The 18,755-nt window shown below is 42.6% G+C and overlaps 1 non-coding gene across 1 annotated transcript; it reads left to right on the forward strand.

Annotated features, from left to right (window-relative positions):
- The first annotated feature begins 16,975 nt into the window (after positions 1 to 16,975).
- Positions 16,976 to 17,081, forward strand: LOC111733516. Its single transcript, XR_002778012.1, has one exon. It is a non-coding gene; the product is annotated as a U6 spliceosomal RNA (small nuclear RNA).
- Positions 17,082 to 18,755: the final 1,674 nt, after the last annotated feature.

Here is an 18,755-nt window from a genome sequence, read left to right on the forward strand (position 1 = left end):
TTGCAATAATTGCAGTGAACATAGAGGCAAATGACAAAGCAATTAAGAAGATGTTGCTTTATGGGGAACAAACACAAATCATCCAATATAGGAATAATCGGTGTTGAATTTCAAGTCAAGATGAGGAGCACAAACGAACCTTCCCTACTGCCCTCACCTCTTATTGCAAATACATGGAAAAGCTTGATGAAATATAAAAACACATTTTTAAACGACCTCTCCAAGCTCCAAGCAAGAAAGGGAACTCTCTAGGGAAAGAACCAGAACAAAGGTATAAATAGGAGCTGAAGCTTCAAGATCCACAGGGACTCAGACTGTATGATTGGTAGTTGGGGTTTCAGTAAGTCATGAGCCCCACATACAGCAGGGAACCACAAGGCCAGGAGTTAGGACTGTGATGCCCCTCCATGAGAGAACCAGCCAAAGGTTGTGGCTGAACACAAGCCATCTGCCCAGCGATGGGTGGAAAGAGAGGCAACGGGCCTGGTCCACTAGCCTAAGATTTGGTCTGGAGGCAGTGCTGTACCCTGTAGGACCACACTGAAACCTCCTTTGAGGAAATCTTCCCTCTATAACCCAGAGCACACGGGGAAGGGGTGCCAAGAAAGATGACTCCATGGAAGATGAATTCATAGACAAAAATTACAAAATCTATAAGGAAGACCAAAAATGCTAAAGGCAATATTTATACTCCCCCCAAACTAGAAAATTTACACTTAAGGAATAGACAATCTTAAAGAGATTTAAAATAAAAATGTATATAAAACTTCAGAAAAATAAATGAATGAATGAGCACCATAAATAAGAACAAGAGGTTATAAAATAAAAACAGGCAAATACCTTACAAAATAGAAATATTAAAAACTAATAATGTAGGTATTGAGATAACTTTATATTGAAACATCAATATAAAGTTAATATTGAGACACAGCCTTATTTGTGTTTTATAGGCATATGAGTGTTTTTTATACACAAACATTCATTGTACATACATAGAAGATTTGGAAAAATATTCATCAAGTTGCAAATAGTAGTTAACTATAAGAATGGGACTGGGGTCTTTAATTTTCATTTTTAATTTTCTTCCTTTTGCCTATCTATATCTTCTAACTTTTTAAAAAGGTGAATACATAATGGTTTTATCAAAAGAAAAATCAATGAGACATATTTTAATTTTAAATGGATGGGGAGTTAGCCGGTCTTCTGGCTCTGCCCATATTGCTATGTGTAAAATAATCATGAATTAAACTGTGAGAAATGAATAAAATGTTATTATCATATGAAAATAGTTGAATAAATGTTGAGCAAATGTTTAAAGTATGTTCAGGATTGTCTGACTTTATAGAGACTATATGTCATGCCCAAAATAATCACTTCAAAGGGAGAGGGGCAAGATCTTCCAGAGTGAGTACAACTGAGGGCCAAAGAGAAGCCAGTGTGACTGCAGAGGAAAGAGATGTGTTCTGTATAATCGGGCCCTGTGGGCAGAGAAAACAAGTAGTTTCAAATATGAGGCACACGTCACAAGTCACAGGGCAGATGCTCAAAATCCCAGGCCCTGACTGGGGCTTAACCTGCTTCTCACATGGGAAAATATGTGTCTTCTGGGTGAGGAAAACAGAGGTTATTTATTTAATAATGGCTAACGATTCTCCTGAGCAACACACCAGATAAGGCCAGGTAGTAGTAAATTAAAAAGATTTAAAGAACATGGCCTAAACAAAATTTTTCCAGCCCTAAACATATAATATGTTTTCCCCAGAGACACAGCATCCTAAGGGAATGGGTGACAACTGCAGTGTGACAGAAAAATCTTTGACATTAGGCCCCTGCCTGTGGTCCCCTCCTTCCACTGGCAGGACTCTGGTATCTCACCAACATCACCTCAGCCTTTCTACACTTTTCTTTGGTGCCATTCTCCTCTTTGCTTCAAGGGGACCAGCAGCAGTTTTTACCATGAGTGCCACGCTGGCTGCAACCAAGACCGATGTTGCTGACTCCATATGTCACTGCTGGTGTTGGCCATTAACAACACAGCTCCCAGGTCACCATCACTGCTAAGTGAGGACATCACTGTGTATTCTGACCGTGGCTCCCATATTTTAAGCTCATGCCAATTAGGCCAAAGAGTGCCCTTCCTCAAGACATTGGACTTCCTCTATCAGAGAACATCATGATAGTATGACTTCATTAGGATGCAACACTTGGCTGCCACTTGCTGGAAAGATTTGTCTCTAAGTGTCTGTTATGTGAATGTGCTTCCTTGGATGTGGCAGAGCACAGCCTTATCACCTTCTGATCGCTCTTGGGAGAGATGTCTCTCTTAACTAGTATTCACAGCTTGTTTATAAGGCTCCAAAAGGAACACCCCAATTCTTTCCATTTCCTTATGGCCTCCTGGCTCCTTTCTTTACTGGTCCCTCCACATACCTCTCTCGGCAGGGAAAAGGGCTTCCAAGAGAGACACACAGGGGTAGACACACTGCACAGTTACGGACTTCAAACTTATGAAGAGTATTTGGCACCTACACATACTACAGGTTCTGAATGCAGAGCGAAACATCTCTTTGGTTTAGTGAGAGGGAGGGGGCAGGGAGAGAGAAAATATGTCTATCTGACTGCCTTTTAGAGGCCCAAGCAAATCATTTAGGGGTTTTGTCTGGGAACCCCCACCTCCTATAACAGGCCCTGTGGTTTGTATGCACTAGCCACCCCCTACCTCGCCCCCAGGTTTGCTGAGCTACTCCTACATGCCACGTTTCCAGTTCTCATTGTTGAAGATACTCTTGTGCAAAGGCAAAAGGTGAAGGCCTTTTTATCCCCGGCTTTTGTCTGAAGTAGGGGGCTAGTGGGACAGCTGGCTTGGGTACCATGTTCAGCTCAATTTTTTACCCTTCATGTGGTTAACCCCACTACCCACACTTTGAGATGTCCCCAAGGCATCCTGCTGATTAAGTCTGAGACCCCAAGCTTTTCCCTGGGCTTGACAGAAGGGGAGAGATCAGGAACTCCTCACAGGCCGGGAGACTGATAAAAACGGGCAGGCCAGCGGTATCCTCATCACTGACATCCTTCTGCATCCTACAAAGTATAATTTTCAAAAAGTCAAAAACATGACACAACATGGATCAACCATGAGAGCATTATGTTAAGTGAAATGAGCCAAACACAAAAAGGCAGATCCCACTTACGTGATGTATGTTTCTGAAGTAGTCAAATTTATAGATGTTGAAAGTAGAATGGTAATTACCAGGTGCTAGGGGAAGGGGGAAAGAGGAGTTATTTAATGGGTATAGAGTTTCAGTTCTGCAAGATGAAAAAGTTCTGGTGATCTGTTTTATGACAATGTAAATATTTTTAACACTACTGAACTGTACACTTAAAAATGGTTAAGATGGTACATAATGTGTGCGTTAAAAACACACACAAGTTAAAAACATGATTCTGCAGATATGACACAGGGAGTTTTGGCAGGCGATAAAACTATTTTGTATCCTAATTGTGGTCATGGTTGGATAACTCTGTATGAGTTAAAATTCATAGAACTGTACATGAAAATAGCCCATTTTGCTATCTTTTAATTTTTTTAATAATTAAAATTTAAAAAACGTGGCTTTCATACAAATGTACACTGTACATGTATCAAAAGTGTATTTAATTAATGAGAGAATCAGTGGGGTGGTAAAGCTAATTCAAAAAGTACAGGAGATCCTTAAGTATTTATAATAACTAGAAGAATGAATATTGAAATGATTGCTAAATGATATCATATAAAATAAAGCCTTAGCCTTTTGACTAAAATATTTTTATTTGCATCACTATACATCAGTCCTGCATTGCTATCAATTTTCTACATTTTCCTTATAAAGTTGCAAAATATTCCAGTCAATAGTAAACAGCAAGTTAGACAAAGGTACACACTCCTAGAAAATCAAGTAATTCACCCCAGGCAGGACTGCTGGACAACGCCCCAGCCCAGCATGACTCAAAGGCTTGCAGGAATCCCTCTGTCCCCTTTCCAAGTCTTGCACAACTTTTCCTAACCACCCAGATGAAGGGAAGTAGGATGTGAGGCCCAGAGCTGTGCCTGGGAGGAAACGATGAGCGATACTGTCACAGAAGTGAGGGCCAGGATGCCTGCTGTCCTGAGGAAGCTAGGTGGTCCTCAAACTAGTAGGATATCAGTTTTCAGGAATAAGCATTTAAAGAAAGGACTGAAGGAAGAAAACCAGGAAGGAGTTTCTGGTTCCACAAACCACGGGATCGTCCTCAAGCCTGCCAGTCTTATTCCTGCCCTAGGATTGTAGACGCGTGGCAGAGTGACACTGGCGTGGGGCACTGGCATCTCTCCCTCCAGGTTTCACAGGCACCTTTCTGACCTCCGTGACTTCAGGTGGGTCCCTTCACCATTTTTTTCCAGGTACTAAGACACTTAGGGGGCTTCATTAACCTTATCTGTGCAGAGGGAAACTCCAGAGTAAGCCCCAGGCAGATCTGGGGGTGGATTTGCCTCCTTTGAACACCTCCAGCTGAACGGCAGTGGGGCAAGGGGGGAGGGGGGTGAAGAGGTCATGCCAACCGGCCCGCCCCAGGCTGACATCTGAGTGCGGTTCGACCCAACACAGAGCCCCTGGACAACTGCAGGGTCTTCCTTTGTGGGGAAGGGAAGGAGCAAAGTTGCTTTGTGGAAAGAGAGCTCAGAGCCAGGAAAGCAAGTAAGCAGGAGCCCGTAAACAAAAGGCACCAAGAAATCAGGTTTGGGCTAGGGGCAGGGACAGCCTCAGCTAAGGTCCCTTCAAGGACAGTCAAATGCCCTGTTTATAGTTCTGGTCACACTGGGGCAACCGGAACTAAAAGCAGCTTAATTCTTCACCTCTTGGGTGACTGAAGAGAGTACGAGAAGAGAGCACACCTCACTGGACACAGTTCGGGTTTCCCCTTGGCACTTCTGCCAGCCAGACTCTCGCCCAGGGCTTAATAATTCAGGCGTCTCACCTTAGCGGGCCTGGGGCCTGCACCAGGGCTGCCAGCTGAGGCACAGTTTCTGTTTCCCTGAGGGCCTCCCCATACTCTGAGCTTACTGGGAGTAGGAGAAGGTTTTAGGCCAACACTGATAAGACCCTCCTCAGTCCCACCCACCAGCCCAGGTGGTCCTGACTGACCTTCAGCTTTGGCTCAGACAGCTGCCAGGACCCAGAGAAGGGGTGGGGGGGCTGTCTCTCCCTTGGGATGCAAGATTCACACCTCACTGGACACAGTTCAGGGAAGGGAAGTTCACACTGCTCTCCCTCTTCCCTGCCCTTCTCCTCAGCACCCCGCTCCCCAAGCCTCAATCCCAGCTGCCTCCATTTCCAGACCTGAACCCACTGCTAAGTGGGGGGACCTGCATAGAAAATGGCAGGACTCCAGCCCCACCCCTCCCTCAAGACCCCAGACTCTGTTCTACGACTGTCGAGAAAGCCCCTAGCCACTGATGTGACAGTGGGGGAGAGAGACTGACACCCTGAGTTTGTGGGCCAAGCAGAGAAGGACCCGTCATTCCTTCCAGGGAGGGCAAAGGCAGGAGCACGCTCCTGACATTCCTGTCACAGGCCCGACTCAGGAAAAGTGCCCACTGAAAGAGCCTCCACACCAGACACAGGTGGGGCAGAGGGTCAGTCGCCGACCTGGGTTCTGGGGCTCCCACAGTGCACCTTCCTGGGGACAAGCAAGGGTCTGAACAGAGCCAGAGGAGAGGATTTCTGGTGGTGGGACTTTTCACTGGCAGCTGAAATGGGGCTGTTGGCTGTAGCAGCAACAAAAACAAACAGCTCGCCAAGAACAGGTAAAAAGCTTTCTGCTTTGCCACGGGTAGTCGCCGGCAGAGGTCCTGGCGGGCAGCAGTTCAGGTCTCCGGAGTGTCGAGGAGGAGGAATCTGGGACTACAGAGGAGGACCCCGGAAGGTCTCCTCTCTCTGGGACAGCAGGAGCCATCTCAACGGGGCTAAAGATTTCTGTACCCCTTCAGTGAGGAAGAGCCTAGCAGTCTGCTCTGCTGACTTTGGCACCCAGACAGAACCTCCTGGGTGAGAGGCAAGGAAAATACCTCTTACGCAACCTTAGTTCACAGCTGAACTTTTTGAAAGCCACAGCATGCCACTGATTCCTAACGTGACTTTGATCCGAGGCTGCTCCACAGTGGATATCCTTACCGTTAGGCCTCCTTCTCACTAAAGAGGTTCCCCTACCCTGAACAGCTGAGAGCCAGGCCTGGGCTGGCTCTTCACGTCCTCACCACAGCCTTGTGAGGTGGCAATTAGCACCCTGAGGTAATGGAGTCTCCAAAGTTAAGCCACAATTCCTAAATTAATTGTCTCCACCTTGGATTTCTGCCAATCATGTTTTGGACTCAAATATAGGTTGTCACATTTCTCTGTTAAAGGCAGTTTTGAAGCCTGTCATGAAAGACCATGTAGAGTATGATTTCGTTCATATGAAATGTCCAGAATAGGCAAATCGAGAAAGTAAGATTGCCTAGGACTGGGGGAGGATTGGTGGGGGGAGCTTAAACAGTACAGGATTTCTTTATGGAATGATGAAAATGTTCTAAAATTGATTGTGACGATGGTTGCACAACTGTGAATATAATAAAAACCATTGACTCGTACACTTTAGATGGCGCATTGTATGGTATGTGAGTTATATCTCAATAAAACTGTTAGAAAAAAATAATTTTGACAGAATTTGATTCATAAGATGATCCGTCATTTGGTGTATAGGCTCTGCATCCAGCCTGGGGTCAGTTACACTTCTGACTAGCATGCCTTCCTCGAATGCATTTTAAAAGTTCCTTGTGCAAAGAGTTGTTGCCATCCACTCTTACCCTCTCTTCCCTGCCCTTACGCATGGCAGTCACACTAGCCTCAGCTATAGAAAGGCCCCATAGAGCTCCATCTGACACTTCTGCGTCTACTCAGGTGGATAAGGCTACAAGGGCCCAGCTGCCATCTCACCTGCCTGCTTTACCTTTGAGGGTGGAAGATAATGAGCTATGTGGGTTGTCAAGAACATGACAGGAAGAGATCAGCAGAGGCTCCAGGAGGAGGGAAGACAAAACTATGGAAATCTACCTTACACTCCAGTCCAGACTCCAGCACTTAGAGCTATAGGCTTGCACTGGGCTGGTGGTAAAATGAAGTCTTCATTTCCAAAGAGAAGTCAACAAAAGATCTCTCAAAGCTGCACTCCCTCTTATCTCACGGTTGGTGCCAAAGGCTTTGGATGGTCTCCCTAGAGGTCAGTGTGCCTTAAGATATTGATTCCCTTCACTGAGTGTGGCCCGGGATGGCCATGGCTCTTGGACTTGTAACCTCAGGCTGTTAGTGACCTGGTTCAGGCTCCAAATTTCCTCCAGTTTACGCAAGCAAGACATGTGCCAAGAAGTAAAAATGGTTGGGTGAAATAGTTACCTAGCCCAGGGGTTCTCAAAGGGTTGCCCCAGGACTGGCAGCATCAGCATCACATGGGAACTTAGGAATGCAATTTCTCTGGTTACCTAGACTTGCTGGATTGGAAACTGGGGATGGGGACTGGCAATCTGTGCTTTAACAAGCCATCCAGGGGAGTCTGATGTACATTAAAGTTTGAGAACCGTGACATAGATTCTAAGGTCCAGGGCAGAGGGTTTTGTTCTGATGTGGATCCTCAGCTCCTGTCCATGTCCGCCTGCTACATGGTAGCCTATTATGAAAATTTACTAAATGAACAAATGAATGAATGAATGAATGAATGAATGGATGGATGAATGAATGGATGAATGGATGAATGGATGAATGGTTTAGCTCCACTTGTCACTGACTGCTTCTCTTCAACCTTACGCCAACCAGGACATTTGCAAGCTGATAAAAAGAGAAGAGTGTAGGTATATCTGATAATTCTCTCTAGCTTCTTGTTGGCTCAGTTTGGTCCCTGAATTATTAAGCAGGGCTCACAGCCCATTTCACATTTTCTTTTTAGAGATGAGGTTTTGGCTCTTTGACAATTTTTTTCTTAATGTCCAGAAACAAAAGCGCTTTCTATTTGATTTCAGAACCAAGCTCTCCCCCTACATTATTCTGGCCCTGGGAGGAAAAGGAGGATGCAGCTGGAAGGATGTTTTCGTATTTTCAAGTTAAAAATGTACACCAGTTACTACACATCTGGTTCCCAGGAGAACCAAGAAATACAGGCCAAGCATTTCTTAGAAGTCCTAGGGTTGAGGAGACAGACTACACACAACAAGAAACAGACCTGCTTCCTTTTCACACTCAGTTGGTGGCCAGAGGCTAGGTGGAGTTTGGTGCTTTCCCTCATCTGATTCTGAATTATGGGCCAGATTTCCAATTCTCTGCTACTGCCACCTCCCTCTAATACCGCAAAGCCAGGATTTCTTTTTAGCTCACGCCTCCCAAAATCATTGCCTCTGTCACCCAACTCAGTTCCCTTTCTCCTGTAACCACACACATTTCAACAGGCAAGATGCTGGCCTCATAAAGGCCAGGCACGGTGCCAGGACACTGAGGTGTTATCTGTTTCCAGAGCTCATGGCTGCCTGCCACTGGCCTCACCCTTACGAGGTCACCACACTCAACTGACATGCACTGACCGCCCTCTGGGGCCATCTCACCATCTCATCCCAACTGGACATCCAGCTCGCGCGCTCGCGCTCTCTCTCTCTCTCTCTCTCTCTCTCTCTCTCTCTCTCTCTCTCAAAACAGGACCCCTACAGCAATGTGATAGAACAACCAGGCTGAGAAACCCACTGTTCCTTGTTTTTTGGACTATAGGCTTATAATGAAAAAGCAAAGCATCCTCCTTCCTCCTAATGGATAACCAGGGCTTAAGTCCTGGGTGTTTGGGCTTCCCTTGCCCAGAGAAGTGAGCCTTTATTTTTCTCAAGTGGATAAAAAGCTGGTGGGAGGGCTTGGAGGGTAGCTAGAGAGTGCGGGAAAGGAGTGGGGAATGCATCATCCGCCCTCAGGGATCCCATGACTCACAGTGGTGTGCACGCAGGAGTGGTGGTGCCTAGAAGGTGAATGATAGTGGCACTAGGAGTGGTGGCCTGAGAACCTCCATAAAGCTATCCTAGCTTTGTTCAAAAGAGGAAGAGCCATGAGCTTGGAAGAGATCATGAGGGCAGTGGACAAAGGGCACTAGGAGAAGTAGCCTGTGCTGGACTGAAGGCGGGGACTCTTCCTAAGCGTGTACAAGCCCAGGCTTCCGGTGCACACCTACGGCTGGGTGGGGACTTGGGCGGAGGGATGCGGTGGGAGAGGAAGGAGAGAACCCTAACAAATGACAGACCATCTTTCCTACCAACCCTAGAGGGCAGGGGCCAAATGAGATTTGATTTGTCATTCCTCACATTTTGGGGACTTTGAAGAAAATTTCACCTCTCCAATAGATTGTAAGCTCCTAGACACAGGGCATAGGTCTCGTACTTTTATATTCCTGCCCCAGCACTTAACTAAGACAGGCACAAGGTAGGTGATGGATTGATTGGACGTATAATCATTTCTATGTGCTAATTTTCTTCCTCTTTCTCCTCCTCCTTCTTCTCTTCCCTTTCTCCTTCCCTTTTTCTTTTCTCTTTTTCCTTCTCCTTTTTCTTCCTATTCCTCTTCTTCAACTTCTTTTTAAGGTAACTTTTTCAGGTATAATTGATACATAGTGAAATGTACTTTTTTAGCATACAGCTCCATTCATTTTTACAGACTCATTCAATCACGTTAACCCCCATCACAATCAAGTTGTAGAATAATTTCATCATTCCCCAAAATTCTCTTGTGCCTTTTTGAAGTCAATGCCTTCCCCCACTCCCAGGCCCTAGCACACGCATATCAATGGAATCACATAGCATACCACCTTTTTGTGTCTGGCTTCATTTGCTTAGCATGATGTCTTGGAGAAATACCCATGTTTTTGCATGTGTGGGCACTTCATTCATTCTTGTTGCTGAGTAGTAACCCCTTGTTTGACTATACCACAATTTGTTTATTCATTCATCTGTAGCTAGAAATGTGGATTGTTTTCAGTTTGGGCAATAATAAATAAAGCTCCTATGAGCATTCATGTATAGGTCTTTTTGTGGTCAGATGGCTTCATTTCTCTTGGGTAAATATCTCAGAGTAGAATTACAGGTTCTTACAATAATTATATATTGAAGTTTTTAAGAAACTTGTCAAACTATTTTTCAAAGTGGTTTTACCATTTATATTTATACCAGCAATATATGAGAGTTCTAATTGTCCCACATCCTTCTCAACATGTGGTTTTTTCAATCTTTTTAATTTAAGTCATTCTAGTGGATATGTAGTGGTATTGTATTGTGATTTTAATGTGCATTTCTTTGATGACTAATGATATTGAGCATCTTTTGATATACTTATTGGACGTTCGCATATCTTCTTTTGTGAAGTGACTGGCCAAATTTTTTGTTCATATTTTTAAAATAAACTTTATTTTGGAATAACTTCAGGTTTACAAAAAAGTTATAAAGATAACACAGAAAGTTCTAATATATCTTTCATTCTTTTGGTCATTTTTAAATTGGGGCTGTTTTCCTTTTTACTGAATTGTGAGAGTCCATTATATATTCTGAACACAAGTCCTTGGTCAGATATATGCATTGCAGATATTTTCTTCCAGTCTTTGGTTTGCTTTTCATTTTTTTAATGGTGGTTTCCAAAGAGCAGGTGCTTTCTTTGAACATTTTTTTTATTTTAATGAATTTCAGTTTGTCAATTTTCTTTTATGGTAGTGCTTTGTGCATGTGTCCTGTCGAGTAAAGTTTTACCTACCACAAGTTTATGAATTTATCCTGTTTTTTTTCAACAAGTTTTGTTACTTACTTTTAACTTTAACTCAGAGGTGATTGGTTAAAATTTGAAATACCCTAATGATGAATAACACTCCAGAGCTGATTATTTAGCAGTTCAAAAATACAATCAAAATCTACATGAGAGGGTTTGTTAATTGGCCTAAGGGAAGTTAGGAATGCATTTTTGTGATATGCATGATATCATAGTCATATCAAGTCATATCGTCGTCATAGTCAAGATACTACAGTTGACTAAGAAGTGACACAGGCTGCAGGAAGGAGTTACAAGGGTCTACTGAGCAGGCCTGTGTGGTGTAACACTTCTCCAAGCATTTGAGATCTAGGCCCCAGTTGCCCTGAATCCCCCTACTTCACTGAGGGTCCTGTTATCTGCCTCAACCACAAGCCTAGTTGACCCTGGAGCCCAGAGAGTATGACATCACATCAGAGAGGACCTTACAGTAAAGGGGCCAGGTGAGTTCTGAGAGCAGAAAGCAAGATTCTCAAATAGGTTGTATCTGTTTTGTGACTGTTTGCTGGAAAGCATTCCTGGATTTGGTGGACTTTGGTCTCAGACTTGCTTTCAGTGGAGCAAACATCAGGTAGGAGTTTCATGTGATCTTTAAAGCAGCGGTCCCCAAACTTTTTGGTACCAGGGTGCTCCTATGAGAATCTAATGCCTAATGATCTGAGGTGGAGCTGAAGCAGTGATGCTGGCGCTGGGGAGCAGCTGCATATACAGATGAAGCTTAGCTCACTCATCTATCGCTCATCTTGTAATGGTTCCTAACAGGCCACAGTTCCTAACAGGCCATATACCAGTACTCTTCCACAGCCTGGGGATTGGGGACCCCCACTTTAAAGGACTCCAAACTAACCAAAAGAACCTGAGGATTTCTAAATGGCTATATCAGCTCAGGTCGGTTCACATCTGAAGGAAAAGGAAGGGAACCATTCCAGACAAAATAAATAGTGTTATTGAGGAGATAGATGTCTTCAAAATGTGAATTCCAATTGAAGGAAGGATATCATCCCTGTTTGGAGGGTGTGGCCCATATTAGGACCCTGCAGAGCTGGGACAGGGACTTTGTGCCTCGGAACAATTTCTCCTGCATGGTATGCCCAGCCCAGCTACTGAGATATTCCTAGACCTAACCCTGTTCCACCTGCCACCAAACCCTCTGTCAGACTCTGAATTTTCTCTCTAAAATCAGGACCTACTTCTGATTATTGCCTTTTCTTCCTGTAATGTGCCCCTGAGCCAGGGCCAGAGGGGCTTCTCCTTTTTCGGGAGAGTCACACCTGACCAAGTGGGACGAGTCTTGCCTAGGAGCCAAGGCCCAAGTTAGTGGCTCTGCCTTCAAGGGTCTCCAGAGACCACCATGTAGTCACATCTAGCCTTTATCTTGAGTCTTCCATTCATTACTACACAAGCAATTCTTGTCATTGCATACAAACCAGAAATGTGGAAAAACAAAAAAGAAAACAATCAAAATCCCATCAACCAGCAAAGGATTTGAATAGACATTTCTCCATAGAAGATATATAAATAACCAATAAGCAAATGGAAAGATGCTCAACATCATTAGTCATTAAGGAAATGCAATTCAAAGCCACAGTGAGATACTGCTTTAAACCCATTAGGATGGTTATTAACAAAAAACCCAGAAAATAACAAGTATTAGCAAAGATGTAGAGAAAATGGAAATCTCATATATTGCTAGTAGAAATGTAAAATGGTGCAGCTCCTGTGGAAAACAGAAAAACAGTATAGCAGTTACTTAAAAAGTTAAATATAGAATTACCATATAATCCAGCAATTGAACTCCTAAGTATATAAACAAAGGAATTAAAAATATGTCCACATAAAAATTGTACTAGAATATTCATAGCATCATTATTCATGATAGCCAAAAATTAAAAACAACCCAATGCCCACGAACCAATGAATGGAGAAACAGAATGTGCTATATCCACACAACATGATATTATTTGGCAATGAAAAGGAATGAAGCACTGACACGTGCTACGATGTGGCTGAACCTTGAAGACATTATGCTAAAAGAAGCCAGACATAAAAGGTTACATATTGTATGATTTCATTTATATAAAATGTCCAGAATAGGCAAATCCACAATGACAGAAAAGACTAATGGTTGCTAGGGCTAAGGAGAAAAGTGACTGCTAATGGATATTGAGTTTCTTTTTCAGGTAATGAAAATGTTCTGGAATTAAATAGTGATGATGGTTGCACAACTCTATAAATATACTAAAAATCACTGAATTGTACACTTAAAAATGACATTTTAAAGTGAATGATGAAGTTTATGTTATGCGAATTATATCTCAATCGAAAGCACATTCTATCAACCAACTATAAGCATTCAGGTCTATATTATATATAGATAGATAGATAGATAGATAGATAGATAGATAGATAGATAGATATAGATATATACTTTTGAAAAAGAGGCCATAATATTTATATTGTTTATTAGCCTGCATTTGTCACATAATATTTTTGAATATCTATCCATGTCAATAAATATAGATCGACATTGTCTACTTTTATGGCTACATATATGCTATCCTATGGTTGTAACAATTATTTAACCAATCTCTTATTGTGAGATACTTTAGGCTGTTGCCAATTATTTACTATTTACCAACAGCACTTTTGACTAGTCCTCTTAACTTACATTTCTAATTATTCCCTTAAGATAAATTTCAAGAATGAGAACTGCTGGATTTTTAAGGTATTGAAAAATTGTTAACTTGCCGCCCAGAAGTTTGTGTGATTTACCTGCCCATTCAGAAAGGTGCATGAACCCAAACCCTCAAACCTTCTTCAACACTAGGCATTTTTATTTGAATTCATCTTTGCTTATTTGTAGGTGGAAAAGTGGTACCACATTCATGCTTGATTTCTAACCTCTTTTGCCACTTGTCCTTTCCTTCAGTGCCAAGACGATTTGCTGCCGAATTGTCACTTTTTCTAGAGCCCCCAACCCTATTTTAATTCATTTTATTATTTATTGAATATTTTGATATGGATTTTAATACTGATTAACTGTCTGTTCTGTTGTGTCTCAGCTTACTCTTCATAACACTCTGGGAGGTGGATATTACACCCCTTTCACAGATAAGATGACTGAGTCTCAGAGATCATTGACCCTATAAGTGGCAGAACCAAGATTCAAACCCATGGCTGTCTCATTCTCAAGTCTCCACTCCACTCAGGACATGGGATCAGGCCCATCCTTCCCCTGAACTTTTTAAAAATCTCCCTTGAAAGTATACACGTCTTATGCTCTTCCCTAGATGTCATGCATAAGCTTGCTTCTTCTCCTTGATTAGAGTTCGGTGACAAGCCACAATTACCTTGACATCCCCAATGGTGAGAGAGCACTGAGGGCCTGCTCTCAGATGCCCAAGCACTGAAGCAAATCCATCCAGGCAAGTAGGGCCTTACACCCCAGGTCCATCTGGATGATCATCCTTGGAAACCAGCTTCAGCAAAGTGTGCAAGGCAGAGCTAAAGGCTCCCACAGAAACTGAGCCCCACAGGATACCTATAAAATCAATGAGGTTTCTTTTAACAGTGAGGTTTCATCTAAATTGTGCCACGAACTATTGATTTTGCTGGCACAGTTGGCAATTTTCCAGAGCAACTCAATTCAAGACCAATGTGTATTTAATAAGAATTTGGCTCTTAAGACTACAGAGTTCCTGGAAGTGAAACAGGAGCTGCTGCAGTCAGTTTGCAAAACTGTTGCAGAGCCAAGGACCGAACAGCTACAAAAGAATGGACTCCAGTGTAAGGAGCAAACAATGTGCCCTCATTCCACAGTCTCGTCTGATCCTCCAACAATACGCTACAGCAACTACGACAACCTGGGTAGATCATTTTAATCTCACTTTATAGATTAAGGAATTGAGGATCAAAATTAAAAGTGACTTGAGATGTCACTGCTGGCAAGAGGTAGAGCCTGGCCAGCAAAAGATCTTTACCTGCCGGGCCTGAGTCCTTCCGGGACACCAGGAACTGGCGGACACTGTTGAACTACAGATCGCTGACCCTTTGCGCTTTTCATGGGCCTTCTCTGCAGTCCCTGGGGCTGTCCTCTGCACTGGCATACTTCCTGGCACTGAGGTCTTTGCGTCTAGAACTCTCCTCTAGGTAATCTTTTCTTGGCACATTTCATTTTGGTCTTATTACCTAATGCGGCATAACAAACCACCCCAAAAAGATCAACAGAAAACAACCTCTATTTATTATGCTTCCAGATTCTGTGATTTGGACAGGGCACTGTTGCGGGGGTATCTTTTCTCTGTGCCATAATACCTGGGGCTTTGGCTTGGAAGACTCAAACAGGTAGTTGTGACTCCAAGGCCTGGCTACTGAAATCATCTAGAACTGTAGTGTCCAATACAGTAGCCAGATGTGGCTATTTAAATACTCATTTAAATTAATTAAAATTAAATAAAATTTAAAATTCAGTTACTGGTAGAACTAATCACATTTTAAGGCCCAATAGCCATATGTAGCTTGTGGCTACCATAAGGGACAGTACAGATAGAGAACATTTCCATCATCATAGAAAGTTCTGTGGGGAAGCCTGCTCACTCACATGCATGGGCTGGGATCTTCGAGTGGAGCCTCTGTGTGGGGCTGGGCTTCTCACAGCATGGCTGCTGGTTTCTAAGAAGGTGCATGCAGAGGGGCAGCATCAGCAGAGCAAGTGTTCTATGAGGCCAAGGAAGAAGCTGCAAGGTTTCCTCTAACCTAACCTTAGAAGTAGCATGCATCCCTTTTGTCACATTCTATTGGGTACATAAGAGTAGGGTTCTAGATAAAATACAAATATTGCACGGAACATACTTATATAAAAAATCATTCATTGTTTGTTTATATCCGAAATTCAAATTTAACTTGGTATTTTGCATTTTTATTTGCTAAACCTGGCCACCTTACATGGGAGTCACTAAGGCCAACCAGATTCCAGGGGAGGGGAATTTAATCCACTTCTTAGTGAAGAGTGGCAAGGTGACATTGCAGAGAGCATGTGGGATAAGTGGACGTCTTTGGAAAATACAATCTGCCATATGCTGCTAGGTGGGTCCTCATTCAAGTTTCATGGCCTGGATGGATAGAATTGGGAGAAAGGACCCTCTTTCATCTGTTTTTCCTTTCACGCTGAGCTTTGGGGCCAACTGTTCTTAGATAATAGCTCCAATCTCTATTAACATAGGCATTCTTCTCTGCCTACACCATGAGCAAAATTACAAATAACGATAACAGATACGCCATGGCACCATCACAGACAATGTTTTGCTAAAGTAAGGGTGCCCGAGGTGACAATGTACTATGGACACATTGAGTAATCAGGGAACTTTTGTTAGAGAAAATGGCTCCCCATCTGGAGCTCCCCAAGGTCTAGCTCAGCAGGAGAGCTTCTCCTGTGTCTGCCTCCCTATAGCCAACATAATGACACACATGATAAAGGCATAAGCAGTGCTCCGTGCAGAGATTACCCCCTCTCCCCAACACCAGGTATATTTATTCCTTGCATAGCAGTGGGTGTTATCAGGTCATATAGAAATATAGGTGTCAAGTTGAGGCCTGCAAGAGTGAGGCTGGGACTCTCCAAGAGTGTGATGTCACTCCCAGCGTCAAGCCCTAGTCAGCCTGGAGAAGAACGAATTCATTCATATTCTCCTCTCTCTCTCCAGTCCCTCCCTCCTTCCCCGCCCCCACTCCTCTCTCTTTCCCTGACTCCTTCCCTCTCGACCGAGGTACCCTGATGTCCTGGGAGCCGGAGAGGGAGCTTTTTAGAGGAAAGTGATAAGATGGTATGCCCCATGTGGAGACCAGTTAAGAGTGGGAAGTCAGGACCTTCCCAAATCAAAAGTGAGCTTTATTTCATTAATCAATTCACAGAGACACATGACGTATTCTGTGCTTCTTTCCCTTTCCTTTGATGTATGGCGAGAAGCTGGGACCAAGAGGGGAACAGCAGTGGTCAGAAAGTGGTCTAAGGGTGAGTACATGACCCAGTTCTGGCCACTATAACATAAGGGAAAGTCCACTGGTGACTTTAGGGAAGAATTCACTCTTTGGTTAAAAATAAAAGAAGAATGCTCACTTCGACAGCACATATACTAAAATTGGAACGATATAGGGAAGATTAGCATGGCCTCATGCAAGGATGATGTGCAAATTCGTAAAGTGTTCCATATTTTTTCATAAACTATATAAATGTCTAACCAATGTACTATATCCTTGAAACTAATAATAAAATAAAATAAAATAAAATGCTTTAAAAAAATAAGAGAAAGAGAATCACAAGAGGAAAAAGTCCCCATGTCCTCCTTAACCTTCATGTTAGGATGCTGTCTACGAAGACAATATACTAGGTGCTACAACAGCTATCTTGTGACTAAGAGGAGGGACACTGCCAACATACTGAGATGGCAGAAAGAAAAGAGGAGAAGACTCCAGGTCTTCAATGTCATCACTGAGCCACCAAATATACCCTGAAAATGCCCACTATCAGACTTCTTCTAAAAAATAATTGTCTATTGTTGAAGTTATATTAGTTGATATTCTTATCTGCTGCCAAATACAATCTAAATAATATTCACTATCATTCAGATAAGGTTAGAAACTAGGAGTCGAGGATTTATTCAGATGGTTGAAGTGCGAGAGAAAAGCCATGTTGAGTGGGACAGGTCAGAGATGATATTAAAAATACTTAACAACTGGTCCTTATGGACACAAAATAATATGAAAGAACATTGGCCCTATCAGAATGGACACCATCCCATAAATAATAGATATGCCCAAGCCAATGTGTCCCAGCTGAATATCAGCACCAGTATAATTACAAAAGGTAAATCAGGGGACTCAGTTAAACCTATGCTTACAAATGAATTTGCTTGGATTAGATTCTGCCCACAATGTGCCTCTTTTGAAAGTCCTGGCTCTACCTTCTAAAGCCAAGACTTCTGACAACTTAAAGTGGATCAGTGGCTTGTTCGACTCCAAAGACAGTGACTGGAAGTTGTTAACTTATACATTGAACTGCTATGAATGTTGTGGTGGTAGTGGTGCTTTTGAACTGTTAGGTTTTTTAAAAATTTATTTAAAAAGTAATACATAATCTTGGTATAAAAATGCAAAATTTTCAAAGATAAAAAAATAATAATATAAAGTGAGTCTCCCACTCTGGTACCCCCAGAGGTACATTATCAACAACTGTTGCATACATTTGCATAAACTACACAAACATATATGTATATATTTATATATCTTTTTTAACAAAGACAAGAGCCTGCTTACACATATGTATGCACTTTGTTATTCCCACTATTTCTTAGGGCTTGTTCCATATCTGCATATAAATCTAGTTCTTTCTTTTTTACAACTGCACAGCATTCTATTGTATGGATTCATATAATGAATAACTTCTGCAATTAATCCTCTGTTGATGAATATTTCAGGTGTTTGTTATTACAAACTACGCTGTAATAAACACTATTAATTTGAGTGTTTCAGGGTGAAAATAACAGACTACCCAACTAGTTTAAACTATATGGAGTTATTATCTTACATAACACAAAATCTAAGCTAGGTGGTCCCAGGGTAGATTAATTCAGAGGCCTAACAATGTCATTAGGGGACCAGGTACTTTTCCTATTTCTCTTACCATTCTCAGAGTGTTAAATTTTTTGCCTTAGGTTTGGAAGTAAGATGGCTGCCACAGCTCCAGACATCCTATCATCGCCCAACTATGTTCAAAGAGAAGTCAACTTCTCCTTACACATCTCCTTTTCTCTGGGAGGAAAACTTTTCCCAGAAGCCCTGTTGCAGACTTTCCATTACATGTCATTGGCTAGAACATGTCCATCCGTAAAT

Source organism: Pteropus vampyrus, unplaced genomic scaffold (genome assembly GCF_000151845.1).
Source record: "Pteropus vampyrus isolate Shadow unplaced genomic scaffold, Pvam_2.0 Scaffold571, whole genome shotgun sequence".
Taxonomy (NCBI): Eukaryota; Metazoa; Chordata; class Mammalia; order Chiroptera; family Pteropodidae; genus Pteropus; species Pteropus vampyrus.